Genomic DNA, 14,299 nt, shown 5'->3' with positions numbered 1-14,299 from the left:
CAATAAAAACATTAAACAGATGTGCATACATATATATGTATATAAGCCTGCATACACACACACTAAAGACTTCTATGTTCCTCTCAGTACTTTCTTGAAGAACAGGGGTTTGTCATTTCCCTGTCCATCTGATACCTATACTATTGCCTCAGCATAACCTGATGGATTAGTCAATATTGGGGTCTTCCAAGTTGACTCAGTTAGCAGGAGACAGGATAATGGGAGCAGGCATTCATCTGATGTAATTTTGTACATTTCGCAGCGCACACAGGCAATGAACTATTTTCCCGAAAGCAGCAGGACCCAAACAGGAGGAGTTGCTATGACCACAGCTCCAAGCTTCTCCCCAGCCAACCCCGAACCAACAATATATTTAGCCCTTTCTCATGATGATTTTGTAAGCGTCTCTCCAGCCATTTTTAGATCCGATTCGCTTTCTCCTGCAGGTTTCTTAGATGCCATCTCTCCTGCGCTCGGCTTCACCAGCGTTTCACACTTACGTGCAAAGCGTGCGTGGAAATCTTCCAAGCGCACACCTGGGCCCGCGCCAGGAGCCTCGCTGACAGGCAGCGCTTTGTGTGGCGGCACCTATTGTTCCAGCTGCCCGGCCTGCAAGAGGGCCCGCGTTGTTCTTGCCTCGCCTGGAAGGGCTGCGGTGGCTGTGGCCTGGGGCGGCGGGGCCGTTCTCCGCGGGAGTCGCGTCGGCAGCAGGTTTACTTCGAAGGGGAAGCGTTCGCTTCCCCCCTTCGAGGAGGTGGGCAACAGCGGCGGGCCCGCTCGCCCGGGTAGGTGCGACAGGGGCGGGCACGGGGAAGGTCCGGGGCGGCACCCGCCCCGAGAACCCTGACCGCGGCGGGCGGGGGCGCGCGCCCCAACAGCCTTTCGCGCGCCCGGGCCACAGAGCGCGCGCCCGCGCGCGCCGCCCCGCACGCGCACGGCAACCCCGCCCGGGGCGCTTTAAACGGTTGCCGCTTCGCCCCGCCCCTTTTTTGATCTTCGCTCCGCGTTTGGCGCGCGCCCTGGCCCCGCCCCACCCCGCCAGGGCGGCCAATCGCTGCCCGGTTTGTGAGATTCGAGGGGTAGGAGCGTACCATTGCCAGGGAGCGGGGAAGGAGCCGAGAACGTGAAGGGGCTGTGGGGGGGGGCCGTGTCTTTTTATTGTTCGTCGCGCCGCACCTGTTGTGTTCCCATTGCTGTCGCTCTCCTCCCCTTCTCTCCCCCTTTCAGAGCGCCCTGGGCCTGGCGGCTGGAGCCTCCGCTTCCCGCCGCCCTCCCCTTGACCCCGCGTATCGCTTTAAGGGACCGGGAGGTGTGGGGGGGGGGGAGGCTGGGCTTGCCCGCACGCGCTCCTCCTCCTGCCCCCGCCAACCGCTCCGCGCGCGGGGTGGGGCGGGGCCGAGGCAGCGGCAGCGGTAGCTGCCAAGGTGTGCGCGCGCCGCCGCTTCACCCGCCCCCTCCCGCGGCGGGCAGGGTCGGGCCGCGCCGCGCCGGCAGCCTGACGGGCGGAGCGCGGCGCCCCCCGCGGCAGAGGCACCTCGGGCCGCGCCAGCCCTGAGACCGCCGCCCCCGGAGCGGCATGAGGTGAAGGCAAGTGCGGCGGTGGGGTCCCTCAGCCGCCGCCCCCCGGGAGAGGAGGAGGGCGGGCTCCCGCGCGGTGCGGCGCGGCAGGTGGGATGGCCGCTGCCTGGCCGCGCGGGCGGGAGGAGGCGTCTCTGGTGGCGGCGGTGGAGGATCCGCTTCATCTCTTGGCATCGCCCGGGGAGCGGCCTGGCGCGGCGCCCCGGGCGCCGGCAGCGGCGCGGGGGTCTCTGCGCGACGCCGGGCCGGGGCGGGGTCCGCGCGGGCCCATGGGGAGCGGCGGCGGCTGGGGCTGGCACAGGGCGGCAGGGCACAGCCGCGAAACCCGATCCCCGGGGCGGCGCGCAGCTGGGCGGCTGGTTCTTGCCGCCTCCCTGACCCGGTTACACGGCTCGGCGCCGGGAAGGAACGAGGCGGTGGCGGCCGGGCGTCCGCCCCGGGGACCCCCGAGCGCTCCCTCGCCGGAGAGGGGTGGCTCAGCGAAAGGTACCGGGGTACCTCCGTCCCCTCGTCCCGGGCTGGGAGGAGGAGGAGACGGCGGTGGCCCTACGGGGTGCGCGCAGGCTACCTGCGGAGGGGACGCCCTGCGGCGCGGGGTCTGCCTGCGCCCCGTCCTCCCGGGCGGGCGGCAGCGCTCTGCCCCGCCAGGGTTCACGTCGGGGTGCCTCGATGGCGTGCTTCGCCTTCTCGTCGGCTTTATCGCTGATAGCCGCTGTGCGGGTTGCGTTACACCGCGGGTAGACTTCACAGCCATGATTACCACAGTATCATAACGTACTCCTAGTGCTTCCATCGTCAGATAGTTTATGATACCCCCACAAGAGAAACTGCGTATACCGGCTTCACTACATAGAGACTTCTGTTTGTTTCACAGACCTAAGCCTTTAGCCTCTTTGTTGTTATTCTAGGTACAAGGGATGTCCAGTTTTCTAATACTTTTGTCTTTCTGCTTTTTTTTTGTTACGATACAGACTTAATCTCTGCAGGCTGTTGTCCTAAGATGTGTGTTTAGGATGTTAGAATACTTAACAAGGGTAACTGCTTCTAAATAAAGGGTTCCTTCTCTTATAATAAAACCCTGCCTATGCATTCATTGTAACAGCTACATTCCATATTCTGAAGAAGTCATCTCTTACCTCATGCAGTCATCCATTTAAGGTTAGTGCTGTGGAGCAATCGACAATAACTTTTGTTGAGATGGAGGAATACTTTTCGAGTCTGGCACTACAAAAATTGCCACTTCCTTTGTTGATTCTGTTGTACTGCTTTGAAAGGTTAACAAACTGAAGAATCTGTGGGAAATCTCTTTGAGTGTTAGGCTTAAGGCTTAAAATTAGGGTTCTTAGTTATTCTGCACTTTAAATGTAGTGGGTTGGTACTGGTGTAGGGGGCTTAGGAGAAGCTGAGCAAATAAATGGTCTCTCGCTGGACAATCTGGATGTACAGAAACTGACTATCTGTTAGGGCCCATTCTAGTTACAGACTTTGAAAGCTACAAGTTAACTGAGCTTAAAAAACCTCAGTAAACAAGATTTTCTGCGTATAACTAAGCACTTACTTGAAATAGACTTCTTTTCCCAATAGTTATGCTAATACCTCTTTCTGCATTTCTTCTAGAGAATGTGCTTATTCTACTTATTTTTCATTGTCACATTTTCAGCACTTGTGTTTGGGTTGGTCATACTGCAGGGACGTGTTTGGTAAAAATAACTCACTGCATGGGAATTAACTTCTTTAATCATGGGAATATTTCTACTGAGTCTGTGAAATCTTACTTGCACTAAACTAGATTTAGAGTTAGATTGAAGTTGGCAGTGTCCCTTTAAACCAGCCAAAAGTCCACTACATGTTTATCTGCAGCTGAAAATGAAGAAGTCGCGCTACAGTTAAGAACACAGATATGTTTGTGTTTAGCTTGCAGCTTGCTAAAGTACTTGTGTCCAAGAACACAGATGGATATAACTAGATATACTAGACTTGTATTCATTCATATCTTAAATTACAGTTGGAAGGTACACCCTCTAGCTAATTGGTGAAGCTGGAAATCCTTTAGCTGTTAAATTAATGGACAGGGGAACTCCGAAATGTTACAGCACGACCATAAAGATTTTTCTTTTAACAGTTATTTTTGAGTATTGGTGCAGAAAAAATAAGTAATAGTTATGCTGATTATTAATGACATGTAACTGAATTTCATTTTCAATAAATCTGAATACAACTCCTGTTCCTGACTAATCCTGTGTGTTAAGAAAGGATCTGTAAATAGTATGTGACTGTATATTCCTGGTGTAAACCTAAACACAGCTGTTTGAGGTCAGGATGACATTTTATTCTAAGCTTTCTTGCCTCTCTGGGTTTCAAATATCCTGCAAACATGCCTCACATGAGAAATCTTAGTTATTTTGCAGGTGCAGGTCTCCTTTGATAAAGACTACAGCACTGTTACTTTTCCATGAGAGAGCTTGAGTTACTGTTGTACACATGATAATGCAGAACTGATGACATGTTGCTTTTGGAGAAAGCTGAAGCAGAATTTGGCCTTAGTTGGATGTGCTCCTCTCATCTTGAAGGATTTCAGAATGACTTCTCAGTCACTTAAGTAACCCATGAATGGATTAGGTTTTTTTTTCTCCTTTGCAAACACAAGGGCTGTCTTGCCAATGTAATCTTAGAGTAGTATTCAGGGTAGCTCTAGGTGAAGGGAGAGGGAGAACTGACTGTGCTGCTGCTGTCTTTCTTTGGTAGAGACCGAAAACTTCCACTCTCTTTTGACTATGTCACAGGAAATTGCCTGTGAGAGCAACAGCAGAGCCTGTACGTGGACTTTCTTTGGTGTTACGGCTTTTGTGCTATTACTGTAGAGAAGGCTTAGGCAGCTGTGGTAACAGATTGGTCAAAACTTGTTTGTGCCATGCAGCGTCCAGCCTGGATGTTTAGGAATCTGTTCTCTGCCAGCTGATCTACATCTTAACAGCCTGGGGTGGAAAAATCCTTTCATTTACAGCTGAGGCTGGGGCTACACCAAAATCTGCCATCAGCGTGGCTGTTGATCTAGGGTATGATCTGTTGTATGGAAGGTCCTCGCACAGATTCAGTTATACGAGTAAAGCACATGTGTGCTCTTAGGGCTTTTCTTAACACTGTGGTCTGTTGCTAATATATGGCTGTGAAATGCAGCTTTGCCAATATCCTGTATGACTGTTCTAATACTGCTGAGATATTCCTAGAGCAGATGTGATCCGAGAGAGTTTTCCTGGGTGAATGCTTTTACTGTAGCAGATCCTAACGATAACCTCACCTTTCATTTAAAAAGGGGAGGAGGGGCAAGTTCCCACTGGTAAATCCAGGAAGTGGCTTTTTACGCGAGCTCCATCAGGGTAGCCTGGCTTGCATTTTCTTAGGTCTCCCAGCAGCACTGAAGCCTAGAACTGACCTTAGCCTTGCCAACTAGCAGGATGTAACTAAGATGTCAGCTACAGAGATGCTGTTTGTAATTTGATAGGTGGAAATAAAGCAGCAATGATACTGACCCATGTTCATGCTGCTATTTGGAAATGATGTGATGAGATACAAGAGGCAGGCACTGTTTATTTACTAGGAAGGGAGCCCAAAACAGTGGAGACAGAGCAAGTGGTAAACTAGTATAGGAACACCAAATCACCACCCTTTCCTTCCTTTTTCTCCCGCTCCCTCCCCCAGCTGAATGACATGTTCTGTTGTAATTGCACAAGGGAGAGGGAGAAAGGGAAAAGTGCATCTGGGAGAACCCAAGAATGTACTCTGAGGAATGAGATCTGCATGTAAACTGTGTTTGTGAAGGGTATGAAAATATTTGGATTCCAGCTGAGTGGGACACCTAGTCACCAAATTATTTGTTGTCTGTGCCTGCAGTCTCCTCCTAATTTTGATGTAGTGGGAATAGGTAGCTGATAGGGCTCGAAGAGTGTTCGGTTTCTTTGTGTAAACAGTAAACTGACATGGATCATAGCTCTTCTTGTTCTCCTGCCTGTATTGTATCTTGATTTGAAGAGACACTGTGATGCTCTTATGTATGGAGTGGCTTGTGATAGAAATTCGGTGCCCAGACATGGGAAACAATTTAAGGAAAGGAAGGTTGCTCACCTGTGTGGCCAGCCTCTCTTCTGACACCCCCCCACCCCCACCCCCCTCTTTTTCTTTTAAAGTTTAATCAAGCAGCAATTATTTGGCTTGGTAGCAAAAGGAAACTGAAGGATGTTTTTCTTTCTTTTCTGAGGTATTGAAATTGACTCAATTCAAAAGTATTCAGTGAGACTAGGAAAGGAAATGCAAGTTCTTGCTCTTCATAGACAGCAGTAAATTAACAATAGAATTATTTCAGTTTCAGGAGAGAGGAACCTATTTCATCCCACACTTCCTAAGGAGAGTTCATAACTTTTCTGCTAAAGGTGTGCAGTAGCAGCATAGCTTCTTGCTGAAGACAGAAACCTGATTGCTCCAATAGAGATCAACTGTTCTGCAACTGTTGTTTTTGCAATAGACAACATGAGAAACTGCATTTCACTGTTGAGAAGGGGCACTGAAGAAAGCTATGGAAATTGTGAGGAAAACCTTTTTACTACATTCCTGTCTCTCTCAGCCTGTCATCTCTGCCTTCTCCCCAGATCTTTATCTGGGTTATATGTTAACCTTTTTCATTCTTTCTCCACAATGTCTTTGAGATATGATCTTTTGTGTCTAGCCACATGGTTAAAACTAGTCTAGGCTGCCCTCACTTTGTGTCTGAATTTCTTTTTGACACTCAACTGTTCAAAACAATGACCACTTTTACTGAAAGTGGTGGTTTAGCAAATCATTCCTATGCAGGGTCCTACAACTACAGACATAAGCTAATTTTCTTCTTGGTCCTTTTCGACTCATCTAGAGTGGCATACTGTGGAGAATTTGACATGTAGTCCCACCTGTTAATGCTGCTAACTTTTAGGCATTCACTAAAGCCTTGTTGTGGTCTTTCTTTACCTTGTTCATCTTGAAAGAGGAGTGGCAGATGGATGCTTTTCACCCATCGTGAAGAAGAGTCCCACAAACATCTATGGAACTACCTCATCTTCTTAATGCCCTCCCCTGCCATGAGCTGACTGAACCAGAACAGCCCGGCAGTGGACTGAGTAGGCCACTGCTTGTCTTTATGAGTGTTTTTGCCTTTTTGTTGTGTTCCCTTCTTTCTTTGGGTCTGCTTGTCCAGCAATCATCTCATTGCTTGAGTTGGAATCTCTGTGTGCAAGAGGTGTGTTTTCTTGTTCTGCTCCTATGTAGTATGTTATGTATTAGAGTTCTGGCTTAGACTAGTGATCTCAAACGTTATTGTAGGATACAAAACAAAGGTAAAATCTTGCAGTTTTCTTTTTTCTGTGCTGTTTCCAACATCAGTCCAGGAATATTTATCTTATGTTATCGGTCTTTTGCTGTGTTTGCCTGCATTCGGATTCCAGTTGTACAGCTTAATTAAAATCTGTGGAATAACCCACTTATTGCATCAACTTCCTCTTTGGCCAGCAGGAAAATTGTTCTGTATTACTGCTTTCTGCCCTGCTGTTTGGAAAGAATTCCCCTGAATCTGCAGTACTTTGAAGTGAGGCAAGGCTTGCTGGGAGCTGGTGTGGTTGAGGGAAGAGGACATTTCAGTGCGTTGAAGACTTTTAATAAATATCTTCCTTTCAAAGCTTTACTTATCATAGAATCTTAGAATGCTTTGGATTGGAAAGGACCTTTACAGGTCATCTAGTCCAACCCCCCTGCAAGAGCAGGGACATCTTTAACTAGATGTCCCTGCTTTTATTTAGTTATATCCTTTATCGTCATGGCTGCAAGATGCTTTGGAATGAACTTTGGATGGCGTGTCTGAGGAATTTTTGGGGTATAATCTTCTACTCTTCTAAGTAACTTTTGAACTAAAGTGACTTAATGGATAGCATAACTTTTATAGTGACCTCCCTTTAAATCATTAAGATCTCTTTGCCCTGAGTCTGTGGGGAGACTTCTCAGTGGAAGTCAAAGTGTAGGCAGAACAGCAGCGTTTTTGTGGGATCATATCTTGTTATCTCTGCCATGCAAGTAAAAGTGCTTGTGGTCATGTGAGTCCTATCTAACATTTATATCTCTTTATAGCCTTGGTGGAACTGTCTTGGTTTAATGGGATGGTTGGGAGGCCCTTCTTGCCCTTCTCTTAGTCTTTCTAAATATGCTGTGTACGCTTACACAGTGGTTAGAAAGGGCTTCTCTTGTTGGGTCCTGTGAAAAGGATAGTATAAACTTTGCTCCATTTTTGTGAGATACTGCAGCTGTAGCAATTTGTACCATTTAACACTTGCTTATGTTCTTTCAGGGTCCATTAAAGAAATGAATCTCAAGGCAAAGAGAAACTAAATTTGGCTCGAACCCAGTTAAAGAGCGCAAAACCAATTGATATCCATCCAGTGATGCCCATGTAATAGACTACTCTGGATCTCGTATTGAGAAGTGTCCTCCAACACTTGCAACATCATGGTTATGTGACTGAAGAAACGAAGGGGAGGACAGTAGACTTTCTCATCTCCTCTGTTGTGTGGTGATCTGCACAGAAATGAGGGATGGAGGCAGGTTTTTGCCTAGGAGTCGTGCTTTAAACAGTCAAACCCAAGAATGTTTCTCCTACAAAAAAAGACTAGTGAAAGTTATTTCTTTAATAACAGTCTGTGTACATTGTGTATGGTACTCCATCTGCTATAAATGGAGTTCTGCTCAGTTTGAGAAAGAAAAGGCAGATTAGACTGTGTCAGGAAGGGTGAACAGTTTTGGGGAGTGTGGCATGCTTTTGATGGTTCACTTAGCCATGCGAAATCACTAATTAAGTGAGGCTCCCATTCAGATTTCTCGTAGAGCTGTGCCTCTTTCTGTGTTGATTGTAAAGACAGACTGGTTTGGAGTTAGCCTTTGTGTATAGTTTCCTTGGTGAGCCTTGGGAGACCAGTGCCTTGCACCTGGTGTTTCAAGTTTCTTCTAGATCTTGTAAGTGTCATTTGTCTTGCTGCTTATAAACAGAATCTAAACATACTGTGGACTTTCCAGGGAGAGCAGGACTGCTTACACATCCAGGAAATATAGGAAAAGGCTGGGTGTCAGTGATAGCTGGTCTGCTTCCAGTACTTCAGAAAGAGAAGAGTTTGTACATGTGAAAATGGAGGAGTTATGTGGAAGGTGACAGCATCAGTAGCAGATCTCCACTAATAATTCTCCACAGTGATGGTATTCAGTGTTCCCTCAGAGAGAAAAGGCAGATGGGCTGCAGCTGAGCCCATCGTTGTACGTTATACTTTTCTTGTTGCTTTTGCATTACATATAATGCCTGTTGCGTTACACATGCCTGGAGACCCACCCAAGACTCTGCTGTGCCAAATATTGTATTAAAACATAGTAAAGAAGTCCCTGCTCTAAGATTTTTTTTTTTCTTAAATAAAGCAGATGAGAGTGGAAGAAAGCAGATACGATTTTTCTGTTGATGCTTAGAATGGCAAATGCTGGGAAGTTTGAGTTCAGCATATTGAATAGAATATTGTTTGACAGTGGATTTATTTCAGGATGTGAAACAACCTTCAAATCATTCAGTGGGATACTTCTAAAGCTGCAAAATATGAACTCTCTGGGCTTATGAGGAGGTATGTATCTGTGAGAGGTATATATTCATGTCATCTTGGAACCTTTGTCTTGGAATAACCAGTTTGCATTCAGGGATGTGTCCCTGGCACGTCCTCCCTCATCTTTAGCTCCATTCAGCGGTGGAGCTCATGGTCAGGCTTCAGGACATTGAGGGGACTCGCTTCCGAACTCTGAACTGCCTCAGACAGCTCTCTGCACTCGTACCACACTTGTTCCCATTTCCCTGGTCTCATATCCTGCCGAGACAGTAAGCGATGGGACTTTCTGAAATCAGAAGAAGGATAAGGTATTCCAGGTGGCCAGCTTGTATGCTGAGCCAATTCCACAGTCTGCTGATATAATCCTTCATAAAGTTGTGGTCATGAGCGTATTCACAGTGTGGTCCACGAGGGGAGGGAGGAGTCTCCTGATCCATGTTCCCTCTGGGTCAGGAGGGAGATCTTTGAGTATGCTGTGTGTACAACATGCAGCCCCTCTCTAATCTCCTCCAGGTCTGCTTGTTTGGTTTTTGACTGTACTTTTCCCTCTTATCTCTTTTTGTACCCTTCCTACCTAGTGCCTTCCCAAGATGCCGAACCTTTCTCTGGCCACAGTCAGACTGAACTTCAGTAGCATTGGGGAGGGAGTCTGGCATCCCAGTAACAGTGGACTGTGTTTCTGGTATCTTATCCTTGCATCTCAGGGCATGGTGCCACTGGAAAACTGGCTTTTTGGAAAACTGGCTTTTTGTGTGCCTTCAGAGAGCAGAGTTCAGGTTCGTTATTCACTGTTCCCTCTGGTTTTGTCCTCCTCCATGTTTTCCTTCCTTTAACCCACTGCCCTCTTTTTCTGTTTCATGTTGCCTACAGGCGTTTTCTTTTTTCCCCTCTTGGCTGTTTACTGTCTTACCCTTCTTTGGCGCACGGAGGAGAAACTACTGAATTTTGTTAGCAATAGCCATAAGCCTGTTCTTAGCAGGGAGAGCCAGTAGGAACATAGAATGCGTCCAGGACATGTCTTGTGGACTGGATTAGTTGTGCAGTTTGCTGCTTTATTTTCTTGGAGGGGAATCGGTTAATGTTAATTTAGAAATGGTATAGTCTCAACTGTGATCTAAAACAGCTAAATTGCTTGGAGAGTATCACTTGAGATGTTTGCTTCCTCTGCAGGAGAATTCTTCTGCTAATGTGCCCTTTTGTGGACGATTGTCTAGATGTCTCATCAGTCTGGAGAGGCTTGTTTTTGGTGCTATGTGCTCTCTGGAGAGTTTATTTTTAAATAGTTACTGAAGCAACAGTCTTCTAAAATGCTGCAGTGTTAGGATAGAAGGAATGAAAATGTTTAGTAATCCTCTAAAAGGGTAGATTGAAAAAATGTATTTGTCTCCTCTAAGGCTAGCTGAAAGTGTTGCTGAAACTGTGTTCTAGAAGACTACTTGTTTACTTCACAATTTTCTTCCTGAAAACTCCTCTACTCTAGTTTAAATTGTGGACATTCCCAAACTGAAATATTGTCAAAAATAAATGTTTTATTTCAGGAACTGCTGTGCACTATCCTTCATTCTCTGCTAGAAAAAGATGACTTATTTTGGCCTGTGATGAATTCTGCCATCTTAAGATGGGCTACATCTTGAGATAGTCACCTTGGAACTGTAGCTCCCATGGAGCAATAAGGTGCTACTACACAAGCAAAATAAGTTTACTTTTTCGAGGAGAAGCGTTTTGTAAGTCTTCCTTCTTTGTGCCAAAAATCTGGGGACTTTACTGTTTACCCTCTGCCAGAAAATTTCAAGGAAAATGTTATTCAAGAGGTCAGATTTCCTTATTGTGTTGTACTCCTGCAGCATTGTGGTGGTTCTACTTTATATAATTTTCTTTCTTAATCTAAAGTCTTCAGATGAGTTGTGTCAGTCCAACAATTACACTTAATGAAGTTATTGTATTAATTTGAAATCATATCATGTCACTGATAAATCAGATGATTAATCAAATGTTGCAAAATGTCACCTCCAAATATAAGGGGTTGTCTTTTTCCAGATCCTCATTCCTTTGCTGCTCTATTCCTGTACTCTTCAGCCATCACAAAAGGCCCTTTGTTGTTCATTTTACTGTTAAACTACACTTATTTTATTATGCTTCATCAAACTCTCAATGAGCTCAAGGTTTATAATATCAAAAGTCTGGATCTCCAAGGGTGAGAGAAGCTAACAGGTTTCCTAAAGCTATCGGGATCAACCAGCATACAGGAAGACATCCCAGGCAGTCAAGACTTTTTTGATGGTAGAGGACAATGGTGGTGAATTCTTTATTATGCATTCATGCAAACCATGATGATAACTTAGAGGCATATGCTTTCTCACAGTCAACCTCTGCTGGTGAATTCAGCTATTAGGCGTAGTACTTTGGTCCTAGACTCTTAAGAAAGAAAGGAATTTCAGAAACATGAAGTACAACAAAGCTGAAAGAGGGCAGTAGAAAGACAGGAAAGGACAAGATGCCTGAGTAGGTTAAAGATGCATAGGTCAGACTTGGCCCAGCAGGCCGGTGCCTGCTGCACACTAGCTGGTCTCGGTTGTTCCTTTTCCTGTTGGTGTCACAACAGAGGTGGATCTTGAAGGGAAGACTCTGAAATGGACTGGTAATAAAGTGCTGTGAGACTAACACAGTAAATTAAGATGAGTGTTAATTTCTTCTGTTGGATTTGAGGATGAATTGCCTTACAATGCTGTACTAAGTATGGCAATTCAGGAAATGATTCACAAGAGTGGGTAGCTGAGCGTGGTCCTTCCAACAGCTGTCTTAGCTTAAGCTAGGTTGACTTATTTACTAGAATTGTGCTTCATTTGCTACAATGGCAATTGCAAATGCTCAGTTTTAATTCCTATGACTTGACTGAATGGAGTCCTCTGGCACCTGACAGAAGAATGGAAGGAGCCTTCAGCCTGTCTACAAAGTCAGACATTTTGGCTTGTATTTAGAAAAGTTTCTTTACAGTGGTATAGGCTGGAAGGTTTTTTTCAGTGCTGTAAATTAAATGCTAGGCTGTGTAATACAACTGTGACATTTAGTGTTGTTACACCGCATATTGCACAATTTTACTAGGGTTTGCTGCTTACTTCATCGTGTAGGCTCCAACATGGAGGCAATATCCTTAATAAGTATCAGGGAATCTGAGAGCAAGTCGATTCTGTGATCCTGTTCTCAAATGCAGTAATGACTTAAAAAATAAAATGTATTTTTTTAGTTATAAAAAACTATACTCTCCTGTTTCTCCAAGTAGAAGTGCGAAAGATATTAGTGTTCCCATTTGATGGGATAGCTCCTGTTGTGCAAAATACAAGTTGCTGTGACATATTTGAGTTTATGCCACAGTTACATGCAGCAAACGCATGCAGTGTCTATGGAGTTTCAGTTATGACAGCAAAATCTTCAGGTGGTAAGAACAAGGTCATGGGTGTGAGATTAACTTTCATACAGCAGTCCTTGTTGTGGAAAGGAATGTTTGGCAGGCATTAACTTTTTATAACCTGATAATATTCAGGTACTGCAGAAAAATTCTCCTTTTTGTGAAGGTCTTAAAAATGGTGGAGATATGAACCCTAGCCACCCCCTTCAACTCTGGGGCTTTTCTTCAAAGGGGCTTTTCTTTAGAGTTGTGGAGGAAGAAACATGATGGGCTGACCAGGCTTTTAGTAAGCATGTTCTAATTTGTGACAACTTATTAGAGCACTGAAACTGAGCAGCAGCCCATTGCTGGAGTGTGTACTCACCTGCAGGATCTAGTTGTTATATCTTAGAATGGTTATGGGAGGCTAGTGGTGGAAATGAGCTGTGACCTTCTCTCTCAGGCAAAGTCCTGACCGCAAGGAGTTAAAACTTGCAGAGGAATGAACTGAGGTCAGCAGCACGAATAGTCTGTTCAGTAAATAATTTTCTTTGTATACTCACTCCATTCTTGCACTCATTATTTGCTCCACTTATTCTTTTCCCTTCCTACACGCACACGTGCGCACAATTTTTCTGGCTTTATTACTCTCTCTTGCCCTAGTTACCACCTTCCAATGGCCACTTGTCACTGACCCACCCTCTGGCTAAGGAAGCTGTAGATGGTAAGTTTGCTGTGAAAGAACCACCCTCAATCTGGGATGTTCCACTTAGAAGATGCAAGGCTGTTTTCCAGCTGCTCCTGCGAGTCTGCTTGCTCTGAGCACTGCAGTGGCTATACAGAATGCAGCACACAGGAGGGATAATGCTGTTCAGCCATACACAGAAGAATTAAGAGCTGTTGCCCACCTTTTTTCCTCCTTGGTGGCACGCTGTGAGCTCCTGGGTGAGTGAACATCTGGTACGTGGCATGCATTGTTCCAGGACTGGTGGGGAAATACATTAAATAGCTGTGCTGTTACTGAGAATTTGGGTAAATGTAGGACGAAGCATTGGTTAATGCTAGAGTCTGCGAAACGTAGCAGGCTTTGACGCTAGTGCTTGGATATGATGCTATGAAAAGAGAAAAAGCTTTTAAGGGTCCTGTATCTGAGGATCCACAGAAACCAGCTAGAGGAAAAAGTAGGATTTTGGGGGCTGAGTGACCTTGAAAGTCTGCTCCAGTGAAACAATCCATGCGTGACTGGTATTTAGGAAAATATTTTCTGGCAGACCCTTTTGTTAGGGGGGAGCAGTTTAAATGTCCTATATCTGTTCAGAGGTCCATTTTGATTTGTCACTGGAAGTGTAATAGCTGCTACTTGTCACCTTTGGTATGTGATCTTGTAAATGCTGCTATCCCCAGGCTCTTGAAAGATGTGCTGAATCTCTTTTAGTTGGTATTAAATTGACTTTAAAAAGCCCCACAGACAGGATGAAATAGATGCTTAGCAGGCGTACTGTAGCATGGCAACTATTGAGAAGACAGCCCATGTAGAATCATAAATACATACTTCTGGGTTGGGGGGGGCTTTGGTTCTGCACCACTTAGCGATCTACAGTCCAATAATTCTTGCCTGCTCTTGGAGTGCAGCCTCTGTGTTTCTTCCCTTTCCCTTAGGGCACTGTTGTCTGCTTCATTCTTC

General features: G+C 45.8%; 1 protein-coding gene across 1 annotated transcript in view; it reads left to right on the top strand.

Moving 5' to 3' along the window:
• Window positions 1–1,399: 1,399 nt before the first annotated feature.
• Window positions 1,400–14,299, top strand: part of MICAL3 (microtubule associated monooxygenase, calponin and LIM domain containing 3) — a 165,887-nt gene continuing 152,987 nt past the window's right edge. Inside the window, exon 1 of the mRNA XM_072873982.1 lies at window positions 1,400–1,581. The gene's annotated coding sequence lies outside the window, so the exon portion shown is untranslated. The remainder of the gene's footprint in view (window positions 1,582–14,299) is intronic.

This window comes from Ciconia boyciana, chromosome 1, assembly GCF_034638445.1.
Source record: "Ciconia boyciana chromosome 1, ASM3463844v1, whole genome shotgun sequence".
In the NCBI taxonomy this organism is placed as follows: Eukaryota; Metazoa; Chordata; class Aves; order Ciconiiformes; family Ciconiidae; genus Ciconia; species Ciconia boyciana.
This window is presented reverse-complemented; position numbering and strand designations above follow the sequence as displayed.